The sequence below is a fragment of the Corvus brachyrhynchos genome, unplaced genomic scaffold, assembly GCF_000691975.1.
Source record: "Corvus brachyrhynchos isolate BGI_N302 unplaced genomic scaffold, ASM69197v1 scaffold5, whole genome shotgun sequence".
Lineage (NCBI taxonomy): Eukaryota > Metazoa > Chordata > Aves > Passeriformes > Corvidae > Corvus > Corvus brachyrhynchos.
The window spans coordinates 11,311,229-11,333,494 of record NW_008238321.1 but is presented as its reverse complement, the minus strand read 5'-3'; the positions used below and the strand labels follow the sequence as shown (position 1 = coordinate 11,333,494).

The 22,266-nt window shown below is 38.1% G+C and overlaps 2 long non-coding RNA genes across 8 annotated transcripts; one reads left to right on the top strand and one right to left on the bottom strand.

Moving 5' to 3' along the window:
• On the top strand, positions 1–7,919 carry LOC108446712. The gene is made up of 2 exons (XR_001862014.1): positions 1–51; positions 1,496–7,919. It is a non-coding gene; the product is annotated as an uncharacterized LOC108446712 (long non-coding RNA).
• A 341-nt stretch (positions 7,920–8,260) lies between these two features.
• LOC108446711 lies at positions 8,261–22,266 on the bottom strand. 7 transcript variants are annotated; one of them, XR_001862013.1, is made up of 5 exons: positions 22,200–22,266; positions 21,860–21,964; positions 19,675–19,780; positions 19,013–19,143; positions 8,261–11,047 (listed from the first exon to the last, which is right to left on the bottom strand). It is a non-coding gene; the product is annotated as an uncharacterized LOC108446711 (long non-coding RNA). The 7 variants fall into 7 exon arrangements; XR_001862008.1 differs by lacking the exon at positions 8,261–11,047 and adding an exon at positions 11,439–11,869; XR_001862009.1 differs by lacking the exon at positions 8,261–11,047 and adding an exon at positions 12,396–13,004.

Genomic DNA, 22,266 nt, shown 5'->3' with positions numbered 1-22,266 from the left:
TCCCCCTACCTCTACACCGTCGCCTCCATGATGCTCAACGTGCGGCTGCAGGTGGGCGGGGGCGGCGGGGCCGGGGCGGGCTCGCGTCCCGGTGTCAGCGGCCGGGCCCGGGGCTGGTTCGCGGCCGCTGCCCCGAATAACGAGTGCTCGTCCCCGCGCCGGGGCGGGGGTTGTGCCCTGCCCTGTGTCACCCCGGGCGATGTCTCCTGGGTTGTGCTGCAGCCCCGGAGCCTTGCCCTCGTCGGTGGCCAGCTGTGAGTGCCCCGCTGTGCTCCTCGCTCTGCGTGTTAGCAGCAAACGTGTCGCCTTCCTGTTCCTAAGACATAGCTGACTTAAATACTGGGAATAAACTGTGAATATGTGCACTTTGATAGCGCGCTCCTGACACCAAGGAGCGAAGAAAACAATTTCCTTCTTCTATTTTTTTTTTTTAATCAAGAACAGTTGCGGCAGAGAAAACGCAGCCAGTTTTAAATACCAATGTTACTGCATGAAAAAGATGGTTCAGATTTAATTTGTATCTCTCCAGTTTTGAACCTGTTTCTACAAAACATGGAACTCTCTAACACAGCTTTGACCTGTTGTAGGGTAGAAGTTTCATTGTTTTTGTGATGAAATGAAAGATTTACTTTTAACTTAACTGGCAACAGAAGCAGGCTATGCACTGTCACTACAAACATCTCTTCTAGCCAAGGATTGGCACTCTTCGTAAACATAGCTGTAATGAAAGTTTTGACATCTGGCCGGTGGCCAAGTATTGAAAGACAAGTCTGGTTGGAGTTTGTTACTTGTAAAAGATAATTTGAAATGGGAAGAGGTCAAAGTATGGCATATCCTATTTTTGTTTTGGGAATTTGCCCTAAAGTTCTGAAGCTTGAAAATAAGCCACATGGCCAGGAGTGGTACACGTAGCTTAGTAACCTTGGTAGCTGAAAAAGCCTTGTCTTTGCTGGTTATCAGTGTTGGGACAGTCCTTTGATTGTGCTACAGCTGATACCTGCTAACTGTGCTGGGGCAGCCAGTCTGACCAGTTCCCTCCCCTCCAGGAAGCTGTTCTTGGTACATTGTTGATTTCCAGTGTTGTGTGTCTGATTTCAGCTTGCACTTCAGGAGGATGACTTTAATATTAACCTTTCATGCTGAGCCTCTAATCAGTCCCAGCCTGTGTTTCTATTGGTTAAGGGAAATGCTGCTGTTACACAGCGAATCTCTCTGGCTGCTCGTTCGCTGACTCACTTTCATGCCTGTCACCAAAAGAGAGCTTGTAGCAGATTAAACTGAAACTACAGAAGGCGGCTGGTGTTTGAGTATACTTCCTAGCCCTCTGGATGTGCTCAAGCAGCCTGTAGGGAGATTTGTCTGTTGGGACAACTGTTACTTTCTGTAGCTGGGTTATTCTTTCTGTGAAAGATTTTGAGTTATTTTTGGTTCTTTATAGTGGGAACTAGGAAACTGGGGTATCAGTGTAATAATTTCCTGCATTCTTTATCTTTAGGTCCATATTGAGATCCATTAACTTGTGATTTGGTGTGCTGCTTGCACTGTATGCTGCAACTAGTCAGTCACACTCTTCTTCAAATCCAGCCTGTTGTGAAGCAGCAAAGCTGTGCTCGTGTGCTCTAGGACTATGAAGAAAGAAGATTTTACCCAGAAACGAGTACGTGACGATGGCCCAGATCATCACAAGCCAGCAGCTCATCTGACACATGTGCATTCCATGTTGGACAGTTCTCAAAATCATCGTAGCAGTTTACAAGAATTATATAACATCGGGAATTGTTCTCTCTTTAATAATATACCTCTGCCTTCTGGTGGCAAGGAAATGCCTCTGAGCTTCAGTGAATCAGCAGGGACGAACTCAAGTGCAGCTGCTCCTTGGAAGGATTCATTTCATCTGCATTTTTCTTCTGGGAAAGACAGTCTCGATAGGGTTTCTCACTGCATCGATGGTATCTCAGTAACAGGCTGGCTGGAAGAAGCTTGTAGCATTTCTGGAGACTTCAGCTCACGCTGCCCAGGAGACAACTTTGTATGTTTTGCACAATTCTGGCTGGGAAATTTGCAGTATAATAAAAACCTGTGGTTTCTGGAATTAGAAATGAGCAGTGGCAAAGAGAATGAATTGCAGTTTGCATTTTTTAAAGTATTGGAGCTTGGTGGACTTCTTGATCCCTGTTCTAAGAACAACTATGCTGTGGGACTCATAAACAACCAGAAACCATGTTTTTCTCTTTGTTACTTAAACCTTGTATCTTCAGAGCAAACACCTGGATACGAGCAAATGCTTTTGAATATACAATATGTGACTAATACTTTTCACATCATACAGCTAGTGATCTCTGTGCTAGCTTTTGCACTAGCAGGTCTCTGGTGTGCAGTAGCGAAGGTAAAAAAATACAGAGATTTTAGTAACTACTTTTTTTAATATTAGCAGAAAATAAGAGACAAGGTTACAGTTCAGGTTTTAGTGAGAAGTAGATAGGTAAAGTAAAAATTATAGTTGTGTAATTGCTAGTTAAACTAGCTGTTAGAACAATAGGGACTTTTTTTTTGTAAGGAATAGCTGCATCTGAGTAAAGAACTTCATAATCTTCAGACTCTTTGGGACTTCTGCAGGTCTGCTGTTAAACTAAACTAGAACCCAATTTGATTAGCACAGATCCTTTGTTTTCTCTAGAGTTTGTATTGGTGGAGTGTTCTGGCTAGTACTATTTATAACCATTTCCAATGAAACTTGTTTCTTGTAGAATTGAATTCCTGCTCTGAATTCAACAGCAACTAATATATCAGTCCTTAAAACACTTGGAACTGGAAAGCTGTTGGGAGGGTGGTCTTCAATGCAGCATAATTCTCAGCAGTGTTCACTGCTCTGTTTTAACAATATCTTGTGAGCTTTATTGTGCTACAATAGACACTGTAAACTTTCTAAAACAATTTTTTTTTCCTTGAAAAAGTGATTGTTATTGCTGAAGTACATTAATAACTTCTGGGCCTATTCACTTTGGCTTTGGGACAGGCTTCTAACAATGAGGTTTGCCAAAGAATGGGGCAAATGTGCTGGACTCCATAGAGCTGCTGGTGAATAGCATTTTGAGGAACAGGCTTCTGTTGGCACTTCAGTGAAGTAACTCATTGTGCAGTAGGTGAAACTTTGGATTCAATGTCCAAAATTCTCAACAGAGACATTGCTGTAGATGGGCTTAATGTGCTTTAAAGGTTCACGTAAAGAGGGAGGTGTTGGTGTGTGAGTTAGGATGCATTTTCAGCTTCCCCTTCACCCTGACTAAAAAGTGAGGACTCAATGTGGAGTAAAGCCATGCCAGTGATTCACACACTAGGTATCCTTTTTGCCAGCTGGTTTTGCTTCATCTTGGAAAGAGGGAACGTGATGTTGCATTTAGTTTAAACTGAACTTACCTGGAAAGCCAGTAGAATTCCCAGTGTGGTGTTTATTGGGCTGTTAGCACACATGTGTAGAGAAGTCCTTGATTACGAAGATGAGATGCTGGTTATCAGTGTTACAGGGAGAAATGTTGGAAACTTTTAATCTTATTTGAGTACTGAAAATAAGATCTATTACTTTTTATGTTAAATGATATGTTGTGTTTTCATTATCCCCATTGGCTGATTGTTTCTTTTGGATGCTAAAAGAGATGAAAGGCCACTTACTTTAATTTAGAAGATAAATTTTTCCCTGGTATTTAAATGATTGTTTAACTTGTAGACTTTTGACCATGCAATTACCTGTTATGAAGTGAGCAAAAGCCCCAAAATCATACTGGATTATGTATTGTAAGTACAGTAAGTATTGACAGCAACAGTTCCCTCTTAGTCAAGCCATTCACTCTTATCTCCACTGCTGGAATTTATCAGTCTTGCAGTGAGTAGTATTAACATGTGGTATTGCAGAGGTTCAGGATTCTTGAAGTGATGTGGATCTGAAATCCCAGAACACCAGAAAAAAAGGCTCTTCTCCAAATGTCTGTGGCGTGGAGTTACGGTGTTAAGCTGCTGTCTGCCTGTATCTTGACTCAAAAAACCACTTGGCAGAGCTGAGGGCAGAGGAATGAAGGCAGGGAGGGGAGGGATTGGAGCCTGTTAAAGCTGGCTTGATTGCTAAAGACATGAGCAACATTGTGCAACTCCATGTTAACCTCTCTAAGCAGCTCCATAGGTACAGCCATACTCTCCCTGTATGGTGAGCCTTACCTTAAGTTGTGCATGAACACAGTCCTGCACCCAAAAGTTGAGTGCTTGGACTTCTGTACAAAGGATCAATTGGCACAGCTGTACCTGCAGTTGTTACTTGAGACCCTGTTTGTGCAGCTGACTGGTTTGGCCTGGAACATTCTCTGCTGTATGTCATTTGGGCACTTCATGTTTTGGGAACCACAGTTACATACAGGAACTTGCAGCTGAGACTGTCAGGTTAATGGGCAAAAGGAGTAGCTAAAGGCATAAAACCATGAATCCAGTTTTTAATGCTCCTATTTTTCATTGTGATTTTAAAGGGTGGGGAATGAAACATGAGAGACACCACCAGTAAAGTAGAATTTAAATGTGTGCACAGCAGAGTGCCAAGGGTTTTCTCCTTATTGATGACAAGCCTATGCAGGAGGAGATCCTGGAATGTTGAACTGTGTTACGTATCACAGTCCTGTTTTAAGCAAAGTCTTGTTTGAGTGCGTGGCCTTTCATCACTTATTACAGGATCACTTTAAATACAACACAGCTAAGTGAAATGATGGATGGTTGTTGTGTATTATATGTCTATTGAACATAAGATACAAAGAATAAGTCTTAAGTGAGTGGATTTAATCCATTTTAAGACAGTTTATATACCTTGCCTTGAATTTTATTGCTTAAAACCTAAAGGGTAATTTTAACTTGAACATTCCTTCTGAAATTCAAATAAAGGATAGTTTGGTATGTTAAAATCTCATGTAATATACTGCACTTTAAATCTGGGGAGGCCATGGATTGATTGAAAGCGCTGTTCTTGCAGTAAAAGAACTGTCTGCCCTGACAATGTTTAAATGGCTTTTCCTGTCTGGAGGGAGAATAGGGAACCTGAAGGATGGCATCCATCCTTTGAAACTATAGATAAATCTAACACTATATGGTTTATGCCATTGTTTTCTTCCTATAGATGTTTTGATACTAACTCATCTCAAAAGATGGAAGGTATCCTGGCCAAGAACCAGTTTGCGTGGAGTTTCATGGCTTCACTACACCCAATGTGGAAAATTTTCTGACTTAATGTGCTGTTAGGGCTGAGACTGGCTCAGATGATTATTATAGTACAGAAAAATAACATTCTTAGTAGGGGGAAAGGGACCTTTATACTCAACCAGGAGTTGCCTTTGTATTTCTGTATTTTGTCTCTCATCCTGCTCTAGAAAGAGGTTATTTCTAAGCAAAATGCCAGGGTTCTACTAAACAACTTGTGCTTTCTAAAATTTCATTGATTAGTGTCCAGATCCTTCCTGCACTACATAGCAGAGTTTTATTTCTGCCTTTAGAAAAGAAGAAGATACTCAATATTTAGAGAATTTCCTAGTAGTTACACTCGAGTGAAAATTTACTATATGGTATACTGCTTTGAGAAGAAAATATACTTTTAAATGTGTGTGCACAGAGCTCTGCATGTAGATAAAAAGTGTTTTACTACAGTATGATGTTGGGATGCTTATGCAAATGCTTCTTTACTTTCTGACACTGCAGTGCAAAAAGCAGCAGAGACAGTGGTGTTACTTCTCCGTGTGGTTTTAGCCAGTGCAATCCGAGCAATCGTGTGTTTGCATCATCCTGCACAGGAGACAGTTCTAGCTGTAGACATTTTTTAGCCTTTTGCTTTTTCAGTGTTGAGTTTGTTTACGTTGCTGTTTGAGGTTTGGTGGTTTGTCTGTTTGTCTGTGGTTTATTTCTCTTTTTCTGAAAGTTATTTTTAGGATTATAAAGACTGCACTTTCTTAAACTTTGCCAAAGTTTGCTTCCTTTCTCCTTCTCTCCACCTTTGCCCCTTATAGGTATACACATTTAATTTTTGGAAGAAACAAGCCTGTATGTACTCTCCTAATATATCATCTTATTGTCAGGTTGCTACTTTTGTTTTTATGGCCTGGTCTTACATATATTCCTGTCCCTATGATTTCTCAGCATAAGCATATGCTGATATTTTGTTCCACCTCAGAAACAGTGTCCTATAATTAATTATGCACAACAAATTGACAGAAACCATGAAGAGATGTAAGAGTCCTAGTCTCTCATAGTCTCTCATTAGGGTGTATGACAGGTAGTATAACTGGCAGAGCAATATGTAGTCAATGGGACATATTTCTGCTTTTTTTCTCTTCAAAACAGCTGCTTTAATTAAAATCCAATATTTAATTTGCATGTGTGGTACCTCTGTCAGCTGAGAATTGCAGCTAGAATTTGGGGCTTACAAAATACAGTAAGGTCAGAACTTAAATAGTGTAACTTCTCAAAAAATTAAAGAGTACATTCACGTGAATATTTTGAAACCTTTTTTTTTCCCCCTAAGAGTGCACAGAATAAAATGTGTTCTGACACTTTTCTGTGATGCACAGGCAGTAACTGAGGGCAGGGGGGATCCTTTTTAGACTGCAGAGCCTCTAATCCTCATGGAAGAGATGCATTTGATAGAACTTTAAAATAAACCAATGTTGCCTATGAAAATACTGATACTTATTATCAACTCTCATACTTAAATTACAGGGTCATAGATATCAATCTCCTGACAGTGTGAAAATAAAATAAGAATAATAAATACAGAAGTGCTAGAATAATGTTATCCTTTACTAGCCTGCACTGGTAAAAGCAAATCCTATTGTACTTCGAAATTAATCCTCTACTGCCTCCAAAAACCTCAATTACCTTAGTCTTTTTGGAATTAGTGATACAGGATTCAGCCTAAGATGGTTATTTCATTGTTAATGATGAAATAAATTTAAAAGCTAAAACATTTTAGAAAATGACCAGAGAGGTTTCCACAAAGTAAATCTGCCTTGAAAAGGTCCATTTTATTTCTCTGATCTCTATGTATTTGTAGTCTGTTTTGCAAATTCCTTCCTTCTTCATGGAAGATCTGTATAAACCTGATAGCAAAAGTGGTCAAAACCAAAATTGCATAAGTAGCAGTGTTTAATTTTCTGTTTGTAGTCAATTTTAGCTATTATCAAACATTACACCTAAATGTAATTCAAGCTTTTGTTCTTAAAAGTAGGGAAGTCTAATATTCAGTGCCTGATTCATCACTTGAAGTTGAGTGAAACCATTTCTTGAAAATGGGTTCTGCTGCCTGATAGTGACTAATTTTCAATGCTGATACTCAATACTTCCTGTAAACTGTGATGTCATCCCTGCAGAACAATTTTAGTCTATGGCCTTGCTCTTTGGCCCTATTTTTTTTAATTCTTCTTATTTTTTTTGTTGCAATGTGGGAGGTGGAGAAGGGTGGCACAAACCATTTTTTTTTTTTTTTTTGTTCCAGAGAAAGATGTTTACAACTTTGTATGTATTTTTAAAATGTATTGTGACACTTTTAACTTGGGAGAGAAGTTTCCATAGTAGACTTGAAACCTGAATACAGACTTTTGAATATCGGGAGTGCTCCCCAAGCTGCCAGAAGCTCTTGACTGCGATGCTGCTCGCTCACACCACAGGAGGGAGTTACACATCAGTCTTTGGAGTATGTGGAGTTACAGCATTGTTAGTACTTCTTAGTACAGTGCATTTCAGTTTGACTTGTCTTATGGATTGTCACTGCAAATAGGTTAATGTACAAAATCAATACACAGCAGTAATGTATTGTAACTGTTTACAGCTGAACTCAGAGTACCAATGGATGGGTTTTGTCAAGCTATTTAAAAACAGAAATAAAAATCTTTTTTAAAAGACACGAGGTGGTTTTGGTGCTTCTCACTGCAATTTTTCATTGTATAAATTGTATGGATGTACTTAAGGAGATTGTGTTTCTGACAATATAAAGTCAGACAGTGAGTGCCTTTTTCAGAGGTACACTTTGAGAGATCTGTGTTTACAGAAACAAAGCAAATTTAAAACCTCTGTGAGAATAAAAGGGCTCGGTGCTTATACCTGACCTTGGGGATTTGGTATTTGAACTCACGGCTAGCTTAATGATGTTAGCCACATTATTCATTCATAAGCATTCTTTTTGCACACTTTTTTTTTTGGTGAGAAACCTTAACAAGCCAGTTACTTTCAACGTAATTCCAAGGTATTTCCTAACTAGCTCCAGTCTTGCAGCACAGTTTCATTTTAAAGGGGAAAGCAAACCACGGTAAATACATGTAATGGCCATAGCCCCCCTCTTGCATCATTGAGGATAAACATTGCTGGGTGCTTCTCTGCACAGTTAAAATCACCAAGATACTAACAGATATGCCAGAACTCTTGTTTTTGCTGAATGAAATATTCCCATTAATGGAGCAGAATAAACATGTACCCTCTGCTTAATGTTGAACATTTAAAAAACCATACTAAAACAGGAGCCACTCACCCTTCAGAGATGTCTATTCTGAAAGCTGCTATCAGGTGGCATTTTGATTCTAAACTCAAAAAACTTAAGTTTTTGTTTGATCTGGGCGTCCTTTGCTGCCACAAGTGATACGTTTTGAGGAAGTATGTTATTGTTATGGGCTGTATTCTGAAAAGAACTGGTATTGGCAACCCTGAAGAAAAGGCTGATACTTTAAGTACAGAATTAATATGTACTATTTTTCTTAATGATGAGTGCTGAGATCATATTGTCCCTCAAAACAAGCATTTAAACAGGAAAAAAGGAGGGGGGACAAAACTGAATATAATAATCTAATAAAGTTCTGTAAGGTTTTGGCATGTGGTTAGATCTCCATGGTTAAGAAAGTGTTATCAGTGCTCCCTGCACATCACTGTAGGTTCCTCATGGCTTTTGGAATTTGTGTGGCAGATCCTGAAGCAGTACATTGTAACCTTTGGGTCTCCAGGATGTTCCAGCCACCCACTGTGACCGTAATATGTTACAGCCTTAATTACTCATGTTGTCATCTCTTTCAGATGGTTTACCAGTAGTTTTATATACATTTATATAATTGGGCATGATACCTGCAATGGGGAATGCTAAGGAACTCTGAATACTGAGAAATAGACATGCTACTGTGTGCATATCTCTTCCTATTAGGATCTGAAAGGCTTTGAAGTTGGATTCAAGCTGGTGGCCTATGACTTTGTGGTAGTCTCTTTGTTCATCTCATACTGTAAAATTCTGTAAGAGCAACTCGTCTGTACGGAAGCCCAAATTTCCTCTCTGCAAATCTGAGATTGCCAGAGGAACCTTTTAGCAATTTCCACTCATCACAACATTTATCTCTTCAGTATGTTTCTTAGCTCTTGCTTTTTCTGGCAGATATTATAGCAGCTTAAAATTTAAAAACCCCAAAACCTCAAACACAAGTACCAAAGATTCTGCTGAAGATACTCATATTTCTTAAAGAGACAATTTTTTAAAAGTGGAGTGCTTTACCTTCCATTAAAAAAGAAAGTATTGGATGGGGTTTTTGTTATCAAGAACTGTGGTGTGTTTGTAAAAAGTACTTGTAAGTCTTGAACGTTAGGAAGTGCTTTGTCTATTTGTTATCACAAGTATGTTTTAGACAAATCAAAATATTCCTTTATTTATCTTTAACCTTGTAGTTCAAAGAAAAGAAAAGAAAAAAACCAAAACAACCACATTTTGGAATTCTTTCAAGTATTATGTTTTGTTAAAAGTGTCCCCAAGGGCAAAGGACCAAAACCAACACAGACCTCTTGCTCACTGAACAAAAAGTCAGCAGCAATGACAAGCAGGATGTTTTTGATGCTTTGTTGGTTTTTTTCTGGGGCTAGTGGCTGAAGCCCTTAATCACTTTAGCTGGAAGTTATTCACGAATAACCCTTCTGAGTTCAGTAATCCTGTCTTGCTTTGTATCATAAAAAATCTTTTCTACAGCAGGGATTCCTAAATTGCTTCTCAGATCTCAGCCTTGCATTCCAAGTAGTGCATGCTGACTGCAAGCACGTATGACCTGCTCCAGAGCTAGAATAGTTACAGCATTTCCAATTTCTGCCTCCTTCAACAGAAAAGCATTTAAGATTAAAACAACAAGAAATATTTTATGATGTTGTATAGCACCTCCTTAAGGGTTCGCTTGTACCCCTTCAGGTGTTTCTCACTTTATGTCAGGTTTGTAGATGCTGAATTTTCTATCACGCTGAAAATCACAGACTAGCACAAAAACTTGTCAAAACAGAATGAAAATTCAAACCTTTTTTGAAGTTGGACAGCCTTCTTTTATCTTCTGTTCCCTCTAGCTGCTTTCTGAGTGAGAACATCTGTACAGACTACAGCAGGTTTCAAGTCCTTCACTTTGATATACGGTGTTATGTTCCCAACAATCTGTTGCTTAAAATAAAAGCTGTCTGGTCTGTGTTGTCACTGTCAATCATAATTTTCAGAGCTCTTCCTCACATTTTCTTTCTGGTTTATAATCATTCGTTTGCAGTTGACAGCTGTATCTTCTGCTTTCCTTCTCTTTAGCTAAACTACTTACTTGCCAATGCTAGCAAGCAGAAGTCTGCAGAGTTTTTCATCACTGGATATTTTGTTACAGTCAGTTCATCAAGCATTTTTGCTACTTGCTCAATTTACAGTTAATTCTAATATATCTTCATAAAGTATCCATAAGGAATTACAGAATGGATTTTTGAGCAGCTTCTCTTTCATCACATAGGAAGTGGTTTTTCTGAAGGCCCCTATTGAAACAGCACTGCCCAAAGGTTTGATTCCATTTTGTATATGGCTATTGTTACTATAGTTAGTATAAAAGGATGCTTTTATAAATGAAAATACCTCTGGTCAGTGATTGTTATTCACATGTGCTTGTTAAATTCAGCAGGTGATCTGCCTCTTCTGCCTCCTAGCAGATATTCCAGCCATGATCAGATAATGGGATACACAAGATGATTCCTCTCAGCCTAACATGCAAACCTGAGAGGCAAGGAATAAACTCATGGAGAAAAAACCAGAAAGACCAACCAATTAAAAAAAAAAAGTGTTTGAACATATTCTTGGCTTAAAGTGATAGATCATTTTGCCAGAAACATGGGATGAGAAGGTATGAATTAAAACTTGAGACAGGGGGCAACCTAGCTATGATTTTCCTTTATAACAGGAACTGTCAGGTCATATCACACAAGGAGGGTGGGGTTAATTAAGGACTGGAAATGGGCTCAGAGGAAATAAAAAAAAAGCACAAATATTTTACAACCTTTTGTGGAAGAGGAAAATCACACTTCTACTATTATTCCCCCAGAGGTATTTCTGTTGTCCTTCCAGCCCTACATGCACCTTATCAGAATGCTACATGGAGAAAGCGAAGTTGGGTTTTTTTGGTTTTGGTTGGTTTTCTTTATTTCAGAAAGTGTAATCAATAAGAAAAGAAATCTGATAGTAGGATTTATCTGTCTAAGTACCTTAGAGTGGTTTCAGTAGGACAAATCACAGCTCCAATCCTGTAATCCAATCACACAAGATCAGTACTGATGTCTAGCCCTGTTGACTTAATCAGAGCTCTGGAGCTGAGGATCTTCCTGCGTGAGCTGAGCCACAATGCCTGGACTTGGTGATTTATGGGAATATCATTAAATTTAGTCTGGGTTAAAAGTGCAGCCCTACCCACAGCAGAGTCAATGTGAATCTTCCCAGCCATTCAAACTGAGACAGTATCATGTTCCTGAAGGGCCTTGAAATTCATTGCATCCATTCCAAATACCGTGCTCTTCATAGAACAGCCATCCTTAAGTGTATTATCTTGGAAAAAAGAGTCAGCATTTACCAACTGAGAACTAGAAAAATAAAATACACCATGTCTAAAGTTATAGCATATGGATGGTCTTCTAAGAGAAATTTCCTCGGAATTCCAGTTTATAAAAGGGTAACATTTGCTACTTTATTTGAATGATTAAATTGATAAAAGCTTTTGATAAGACTTTTTACAAAGCTTTAAACTTACTATTTCTTTTTAATCTTAGACATTCTCACATGAACTGCTCGAAGTAATTGTTAACAAGGTTATTAAAGCTTTTTATGCAAAGGAAGTGTACCTTTTTTATTTCCTGGAGAACTAAATTCTGATTTTTTTCTTTCTCAGCTACACATTATTCATTTGTGATATACTGGGTATTATATCACTTTGCTTGATGTTGGTGCTGCAGTTAAACATAATTTTAATATTTTTATCTACTGCTACTGATCAAGAAAATACACTGGAGTATCTTCTTGAAATGGAGAGTTAATGAAGTCACACCAAAATTAATTATAAAGTCCTTACAAGAAATTAGGCTGTTAGAGAAGAAATGGGTATATTTTCAGAGCACCTTTTCTTGTCACAGTTTAAATAACAATACTTCTTTTTTCAAATTAATCTGACAAACATTGTTAAGTTATATAATTTCTTGTCACTGTAAGGAAGAATCTACAGTTACTTTGGCCAGTTATGCTAAATTGTGTTATGACTGACACATTTATTGGCACAGCAGTGTCTCCTTGCCATTTCCACTTAGAACAGAAGATAGCCCCATCAAGAGTAAATTCAATAATTCAGGGAGAATGTCACATGACATCTCAAAAAGTTGCTATTGTTATCATGATAAAGAAGTACTACAGAAGTGTTAAACAATTGTTGATTGCTAGCAGAAGGGGACGAGACATTGTTTTAACGAGGCAGACTCCAAACTCAAAGGTGGAGTTTGTGTCTAAACTTTTACTAAGGGGCTCTGTAAGGAAATTAAAGAGTTCCCATTATTCAAGTGACTGTTGAATGTGAGTGGACAGGCCTCTGTTCAAAACTGGACTGAAACCAAGGTAGGATGTCCAACCAGCTTTGCAGCAGCATTCAGGGAGTATTTTGCTCATCATGCTCCCAGCACACCTGTAATAATGTGATCTAGAGATAAAAGACTATTTTGTTAACATAAAATACGAAATTGTAGTTTTCCTGACTGCATGTAGTAACTATATATAAACACATATATAACATACACATGCATTAGTATCTGCTTGTTTAGATCAAGGATAAATTTCTGCTTAAGTGCTTTCCATAAATGATTAAAAGTGCAGTAGAAAGAATGGAAACACACCCCAAATGTGTAGCCATAGGTGCTGCATGGTAAAAGCACACCTTTCTTTGCTGTTGTATAATTCTGGAATTAATACAGACCTTCCAAAAGCCCATTGTGATAAAGATACTGCTTTACTCATTGCTGTTGCCTATGGTCAGCATTCTGGAGTAACATCTTTTATTGATTAGCAGTTTAGATTTCTGAGAATACTGATTTATCTGCATTTATCTGTCATTACTTATAAAAAACCAATATTATCTCCTTTCTAATAGTTTCAAGGCATCATTTCATTATTTTAGCTGAAGAATATGAAGAATTTATCTCTTTTTAACTCATATCAGAATATCTCAGCTTCACTAAAACAAAATTAAAATGACATTTATAGAAAGGAAAGCTTTGTACAAATTATGCAGGAAGTCCAGACCATTTCAGGGAAAAGCAGCAGCTAGAAAAAGAACTGCCAGGCAACTGTACTTTGTAGAGAGTAAATATGGAAATTCCACAGAATCAAGCAGGACACTGGAGATTCAAATATAAGAAACATATAAAAATACTCCATACATTAAATCATGGAATGATTTATATGTATGGAGGAGATAATTACTCTGGTCAACAAGATGAAAAGGTTTTAACTGTGAATGAGATAATATTTAAGAACATAACTAGTACTTAGCAGTGTATTTATCTTGCAAATGTGATTAAGATGTTGAAAAAAATTATCAGTTTGTTTTAATTGTAGTTATCTGCCATCTTGTTTTTCAGGTTTGGAGTCTTTCATACCTGCCAAGCTCTGGAAAAGCCTTACAGAGTAAAGAGCAAGGGCATGATTTGGTTACTTATGAGAGTTTATCCATGTTCTACTGGGGAGGCCAGGGGGAGAGAACATCCTTGCAGGAAATAATTCATTTATTCTCAGGTGGTAAAATAACAGAATTAAGTATCCCAGATTCTCAGGCTTTTGAAGTGTTCTCAATCAACAGCAGATTTCAAAGACTTCCATGTGACAGTCTTTCAGGCGTAACTGTACTGTTATTCCCTAATGCTTTCAATTTTTTTCCCCACCAACATGAAAAGAAATGGAGAACATAGTCTATTTAAAAAACATATTCTTTATCCAGTGTGAGAACATTGAGCAGTCCACATTTACTTGAGCAGCTGTGCATTAAAGCTGCAGTAGAGTGAATAACTTTTTATAAAACATGCTTTAATAGTTCCACTATTTTGAAATAAAATTATTTCCTTTCAAAATACAGCTCCACCATCATTGTTTAATTTTGGATATTTGGGAATTTCATATATCCTGCTGAATGGCACACCTGATAGATGCACACATCCTTAAGAGGAGAGCTTGCATCTGTGCAAATGAGATTTCTGCTATTTGAAAATATAATGAAACTTTAAAAAATACACATTAAAAAGAAACAAAAAAATTTTAATTAAATTACTTTGTAGGACATTACTGTTTCAAATGTGTCTATTGTGTTTTGTACACGAAGTCAAATTTTTTTAATGTTACATTCCTTGTTTAGTCCAAAGCATGGCAATTTGCCAGCCTGAGCTTTTAGTGATAAATTCTGCTATACAAAGCAAAAGTTTTTATATGTGAGGCCACTTCCTTCTGCTATTTTATCATCTTCCTGGTTTTGTCTGTTTTCAATAAATGCCTTTGTATTTTCACATCTTTTATATGCTTGTATACACAGACACTTTCCTCTGTATTAAAACTGATAGTTGCAAGTTGTAAGGATAAAAAAGACAGACTGTTGACTTAAATTTCATTGCACTAATACACTATATGAATGCTTTTATGTTACAGTATTAGAAGACCTTAACATTGATATTAGAAGTATTTCCTGAATTTGGCAGTGGGATGGAGAGGCAGGGGTGTTGTTTCATAACAAGGTTTTGAAATGGAAATAATCTCTGGGTATGGCTACACTTGAGTACTACAGATTGGCACATGAAGGCTGGGCTCTCACAGTGAATATGCATTATTAAAGCATCTCAAATTTAAACATATTGAAGTTCAAAATATAAAAAGAAATTATGGTGGAGGCTGAACACCTCTCCTTTATCTGTCCTAAGGGGCTGAATATTTCTGCCTGAGGAGAAAAATCTAAAAATCTTATCAGTAAAGAGAAGCCATAGAGAGCCCTGCACACACAGTGGAACCCGAAGAATCTTGAAGGAAAGGAGAATTTGAATTAGGGGTGGTTAGAGGAGAAGAATGAGATCAGAGGGGGAAAAGTTGAAGTTGCAATGCAGTGATCTGGAAAAAAAGCTTCTGGAACTTACAAGAAAGAGAAGCTGTCCCTGCTGTCCCTGCCCATTTTAGCAGTCTGTCATGAATTCCTCTTTCCCACAAAAAATTGTTACCAAGGATGTAAGCTACAAATCATCACGTACTAATCTTTTTATGAAGACGGTTTTTTGTTGTTCTGTAGACCTATTGTTCTTTTGCAATCATATTAATAGACTAAAAATAACAAGGGCAGTTCTACCAGACTTAAATTCTGTTTCTGAAGAATTATTATTTTATACTGTGCTGATTGAGATCACAGAAATCCTTTTCTGACCACAGAAGTAGAAGGTACCAAATTCATCCTTCCTGTAACTGTACTGAGGTAAATGGAGTTACATAAGGAATTAATTTGACCTGTCTCCTCCATTTCCTTGGAAAAATTCTTTGTTTTAGCTCTTGCCAAGTTTTAACTTTGACTCTCCCTTGCTTAACATCTTCTTGTACCTAGAGACAGTTTTTCTTTCTTTAAGACTATAAAGAGAAATACAGCAGGGGAAAGATAATTAAGGTGAAGATCTGCTTTTTAAATTTTAAGTACACTTCAATTATGGTAAGAAAATGCCAAAACCTTTTTATTTGGTATAGATGTGTATGGGATTATTCTTACATCTGTGAGGATATGAAAGGTATAAAACAGTACATATAACCATGAGAGGGTAAGGGTCTAAGGAATGTTTTTTGGCATAAGACCCATGTGTTTATTTCTAACTGCAACAGCTGAAATAAACTTTGGTTAGATACCACAAGAATTTAAACTACTACACATCACCTTTTAACAAAGAATCATCCCCTTTCCCCTAGACTCGGCAGGTATATTCCAAAATAACCTATGAGAGAAGCTGAAAGCCTCCTCTCACCAGTATATAACCACAATTTCATGATGCAATAAATTTAATCTTTGGATGGCAATGTGGCATGAAATTCTTTGTACAAATTCAACCCAGCAGTACAAAGTTATTTAAAACCCAAAAGCCTCAAAAACAAGGACTGGTGAGTGGTTTTCCTCCTGATGGTTTTACATTAGTTGGTATCATCTGTCTTCCTGCTGCCAGTAAAAAGCCAGGATAAAGCTTGGTCTAAACACTAACTCACAGCTGGCTAACCTTGAAAGAAATGCAATTACATGTTCATATTTAATCTTGATCAATTTATTACCATTAGATGATCTAGTATTACACAGATGAGACATAACAAGCATGTAAGCCTGAGTATAGGCTCAGTTTGGGACGGGCTGAGCGTGAGGGATCAGGAAGTGAAATTGATGGAGAGTCTGTGGTTCAGAATAAGGCTGGAATTATGCAGGGATATTGTCCCCACAGACAAACTTACAATCCAGCAGCCTCCCCTCCTTCTTTCCATACCATCTGTGTGTCACTGTCTACCAGTGCTGCAATTGTGCCAGTGCAACTGTTTGTGGGACCAGAGCGTGAATTTAATCAATGGAGCAACTCTAGTTCAAAGTGATTAGATTAGACATGACTTTATAAAAACCTGGATTGAGTGATCTGATTTAAGCGTGGCTTCACAAACAGCTGCACAAACAGCTCAGAGGCCACTAAAAGTCAAAATCATTAGTTGCCAGTTCCTGCTCCTGTCTGAATTTATGGCTCCATATTTATTAAACCCAGATTTGTGCACTGCTGACTAGCCAGCAGCAAGATTTGAGCCAGCTCATGTGGAGATATGCCATTGCATTTCACCCACTGGTGAATCAACAAGAGCACCTGGTGTGACCCTTCTTACACCGTGTGTCATGAGCAAGTACAGCTTGTCACTTGGCTGCCACGTGTGCCAGGGGATGCCAGCCCTGGTACACTGGGACTTGGCTGAGAAGGCTTCTTCAGGCAGAGAGGAGGAACTGTGGGGGCTCCCATCCATCAGCTGCTGCCATGTGCATGCAGCCAGAGCAGGACTCATGCATGATTTGCAGCCCAGCTGCAGCTCCCACTGTAGGATGAATTAGGAATTTTACATTCCCAGCCCTTGGTGAGACTGGAGAGTGGTATGTGAGAATACATCTAACCATGCCAAGCTGGGGTTAGCCAGCAGAGGGGAATTCAGACTGTGGCTACTTCTCAGGGTGGGAACAGTCTGGCCTTAATCAGCACATTCTCCTTTGAGAGTTAATTTACATCAAGTTCTTTCCTGAGATAGAAAAACCCTCTCAAGCTTCATGCAAAATTCCACCCATGATCTGGTTCAGCCCATGTCCTTTGAATCCAAGTCCTCTTTTTTCTGTTTTTTCTGCTTTCATGCTAGAAAGCATCCTGCTTGTGTCTAGTACTGTGCATAATTATTACAGGTAGAACATGTTCTAATGCAAAGTATATTTCAGATCAGAAGCATTACAGAGGTGCTGGACCTTTGCAATTTCTAATGCATTTTGTTTTCCTCACTGGGGAATTCTGGTGTTTTTTCCTCAATGACTCACAAGTGGCCTTATCGGTGTTACACAATGGAAACAAGCGCTGCCTTCCAAAACCAGTAATATTTGATGCTAGCAGTAGATAAAGCTCATTTAGAAATCTTAAAAAACCACAAACCCTCAAATGTGTCAAGACCAGGAATTTAAAATAAACTGCAAATAAAATTCAGGACGTGATTTCAAAGGTAATCTGAGAGAAACCCCTGCAAAATTCTTAGAAGAGAGGTATGTTTAATCTTGGGGGTTTTGACTATTTGAATGGAACTATCTTCCTATCCATACAAAAAAGCACTATTCATAAAAGACGTTTGACTTGCTAAGCTTTAGCTCTGATGTTCCCCAAAGCAATATAAAATACCTGCATGTAAATTTCTTTTGGCCTAAATGCAAGGTACAAGCACTTTTGAAACCTTTGAGACAACCAGAAAACAGGATTTTCTATAAAAATGTTTTTCCAGCTGAGAAAAATATGATACGTGTGACAACACAAACATTTTAAGAAACAATACATGGCTAAAACCCATCTGCCAAGCACAGGAAGTCAAAGAGTTTGCCTGAGGGGTTTAAGAGTACCAGATTATTCAAGTACTGATAAAAAAAAACAGGGAAAAAAAAAAGACATGCTGATGGACTAAGACTTTCCTGCATGGAAACTATTAAGCAATGCTTCTTAAAAAAGAATAACTGTTTGATTGTCTAGATTTGAAACAAAATTATTCTTTATTACAATGGCTGGGTATCAATGACTGATTCTATCAACAAGATGTTGTTTTAGGAAATGTAATGCTTGCACCATTTTTCTAAAAATGTGAGAGCATCTGTGTGAGCAAGTTGTAAAATCAACCAAACAAGTCTAGACTACAAAACACTGCACACCATCTGTATTGTTTAAGATGTATCTATATTCTTTGGGATAGACCTACATTCTTTAAGACAGATCTATATTCTCTAAGAATGTATTATCAAGATTGTACAGATGTTCATGTCTTTAAGATTAACTGTTCTCCCTAAGGGTAACTATCCTTCTTACCAAATCTAACAGAAATCACACTAAGCCAGAATTGCAAATTAGTCATGTCTTGCCTGAACACACGAAATGGGAATACCTGCATGGAAGTGACTGCCTCCTTCAGAAAGATTTCAAAGTCTTCCCTCCAACAGTAAGGAGCATTATTCCATCTCCCTGTGGCTGATACTGACGTCCAGCCTGATGGCCCAACAGTTACTTCATTTCTTTCTGCAATAAAAAAATCCAGAATTTTATTTCTTATACTTGAATACAATGCTACTATCCATGTATGAACATCTTCATAGCTCATGCTTTTGATTAGAAATAAAAACTTTATGAAATCTATAATCATATAGTTTTTATTTTCATTCACTACTCTTGGAATCTGGCTCAAACTGAAACCCACAGAAGTGGCTTAATATTTAATGAGCTTTATAGACCACAAAAATGTGATGTAAGTTTCAGTTGTCTTCACTGGCTCTCTGTGAAGGGACAAATGCCATAACAGATGTGCTCCTGAACCCTTAAATGAAAAATGACATGATAAATTACTTCTTAGTGGAAACTGAATCAGAACAGTTACTGAACTATCCAAAGAGGGACCAAAAAAAAAAAAAAGACAAAGTATATTACCCAAAAATTCTGCAAGCAACCACATTTACCATTGATGAATCAACCCTGCCAACAGCAGTTTTTGGAGAAAGCCCAATTTTCCACTAAAAATAATTTAAACAGACCTGCTATTAGACTATTACTTACATGAATGACAGACTATGAAGTTCTTCCAACACAGAAGGTTAGACTTGTGGATATGAAACTGCCAAACACACTGGTAGTAAAAACAGAGCTAAGACTACAGAAGACACTGCAAGAAAGGAAACAAAAAAAATCAAGCAATCTTAAGAAAACTGTTGATTGAAACTCTCAATAATATGAAAAAATAATTAAAATTCATATGTATTTCAAAGCAGAGGAACGAGCAAAATTCCAGAAAACAAAGCAGATGTGACAGAATTAATCACATGAGTAGGAAATAATCTATTGGAGTTTGTCTTAGAATTTGCTGAGATTGTAACCTGTATTGCTTCCTGGAATCTTTGTTGGTAAGGAACTACCCTGTGTTTAATGATAGTGGTGTTGTTGCTGTTGAATTGCCAAAAACCAGGGAGGAGTTCTGCTATGGTAGAACTGCTAGAGCTACGATGTAGAACTGTGACTGTAATTCTTTACTTGATTTTACACATTTTCAAAAAATCTACTCCTGACCTAGTTAGGTTTACAGCCAGACATGAGCTTTACTCTATACACAGGAAAATGAGGCAACAGGGCAAAAAGCTTGATCTTAAAAGTTTCTATGACACATCTCACCTACAGATTGAACAGCTTTGTCCACTAAAGCGCCTTGTACACAAAATTAACAGTTTTATGCTTAGAACATTTGTAGGATAAGGCCCATGCAAAAGGAAGTCTATTTATGATACACACAGCATGAATGAAAGAGTTTTAAGGAATATCTGCCATCCTTTCAAAGACACTCAGCCTTGAAGAGAACACTATAATTTCAATACTCTTTTGTACTATGTATCATTAATAAGTCATCCTGCTAAGGCAGGACTGGAAAGAACAGATTCTCCTTGAGAGAGTATTGAATGACATCTATTCCAGAGTTCCAACACAGTAAGCTATATATTCAGCAAAATACTGAAAATTTCCCTGTTCAGGTTAATAACAAACGTATAATAAAGAACATTTTCCATATCTCATGAGTTTGGATTTGGATTTCACCAAGAAGTTTCTATAAAATATTACAGCTGGTCACTTGGAACTAGGACAGACATTTTTCATATCGTCTTTGCATAACAAAATAATTTTTATATTTGCTATGAATTGGGAGAGTTTTAAAACTAGTATTGCTTCCGTGAGGTGAACAGGAACTTTGCACTGAATGGGTGGGAGGAGGACTGTTCTCCACACTTCATTCTCCCCTGCTATTAGAATTAGTGATTAGGCTTTTTTATTTTGGACTAGAATTTTCCTCGTAGCAAAAGTATAGTAAGGGAGGGAGGGAGGAAGGAAGGAAGGAAGGATGGATGGAAGGAAGGAAGGAAGGAAGGAAGGCTGACAAACAGAAACAAGAACATAAAAGCATATACTTTATATAAAGGTGTAAAACAACATAAATGAAATGAAAGCAAACAATCTGTGATCAATTATAAAATTAGAATTTTTGTCATGAACCAGATTCCCCACTAACGTAAATGAACAGTTTGCTCAGTGTGCAAAAATATTCAGAGCCCGCTGTCAGTTCATCTGCATTAAGACTTATTTTAAACCATCCTGTAATAGCACTTTATAGACATGCATTTCAAAATAAATCTCTTACCAAGGTGATGCTTCTGTTTTATGTAATCATACCCTTTTTATAACTAACTTACTAAACTTATAACAATATTTAATATAAAATATGAAAGACAAAGAGGGGTATTTTAAAGGTTTATGATTTTTAGATGAGGTAAAACACTTTATCACCAGAGCAGCTGTCAGAGCCAAACCTCAGCTCTCAGCAAAATGGGCTGTAATAACCAGCTATTAGCAGCAGTGTCAAGAGGTGAGTGCTCCTGACACAGCTTCCTAGCCGGTGCTCTGTCCCGTGCCAGCCTACAAAAGGAAAATGAAAAACCCGGTATTTTCCTGTTGGCTGACCCTTTCCTCCCACAGCTTCCTTTCTGAATAAGATTTTGACACGAACAGTTTTTTAAAAATAATAAGGGGTGGCAGGAAGGAAGGAAGGGAGGGAGGAAGGGAGGAAGGGAGGAAGGAAGGGAGGAAGGAAGGGAGGAAGGAAGGGAGGAAGGAAGGGAGGAAGGAAGGGAGGAAGGAAGGGAGGAAGGAAGGGAGGAAGGAAGGGAGGAAGGGTGACGTGCGCCAGTACAGTTCTGCTTACCTTTATAGACTTTGGAGGTTGCTGATACCCTGACTGCCATGGTAGGAAACTCACTGAAGATCTTCTTTATTGAAGATTAAAGAAATCCCACAGATGCTATGGCTCCTAGGGCAGTTAACCAGGAGAGTATTTTCTGTTATCCACACACACAATACTCACTGAGACAAATCCCTGCACCGCCCATGGGGCACAGTCCCACTTCTACACCAGACTCTCCATGACCCCTGTGGCAGTGGGAGCACCCAGCACCAGGCCCAAGAACAAGGAGCAAGCAAGAATCAGCAGAAAACATGCAGAAACATCAGATGTCTCGGGCTCTTTTTCAGAGACTTCAACCCACCTCGTCCCCCTTCACCACGCTGCTTCAGGCCAGCTCAGCCCTCACCTTCCAGTCTCCTCCCGCTCTT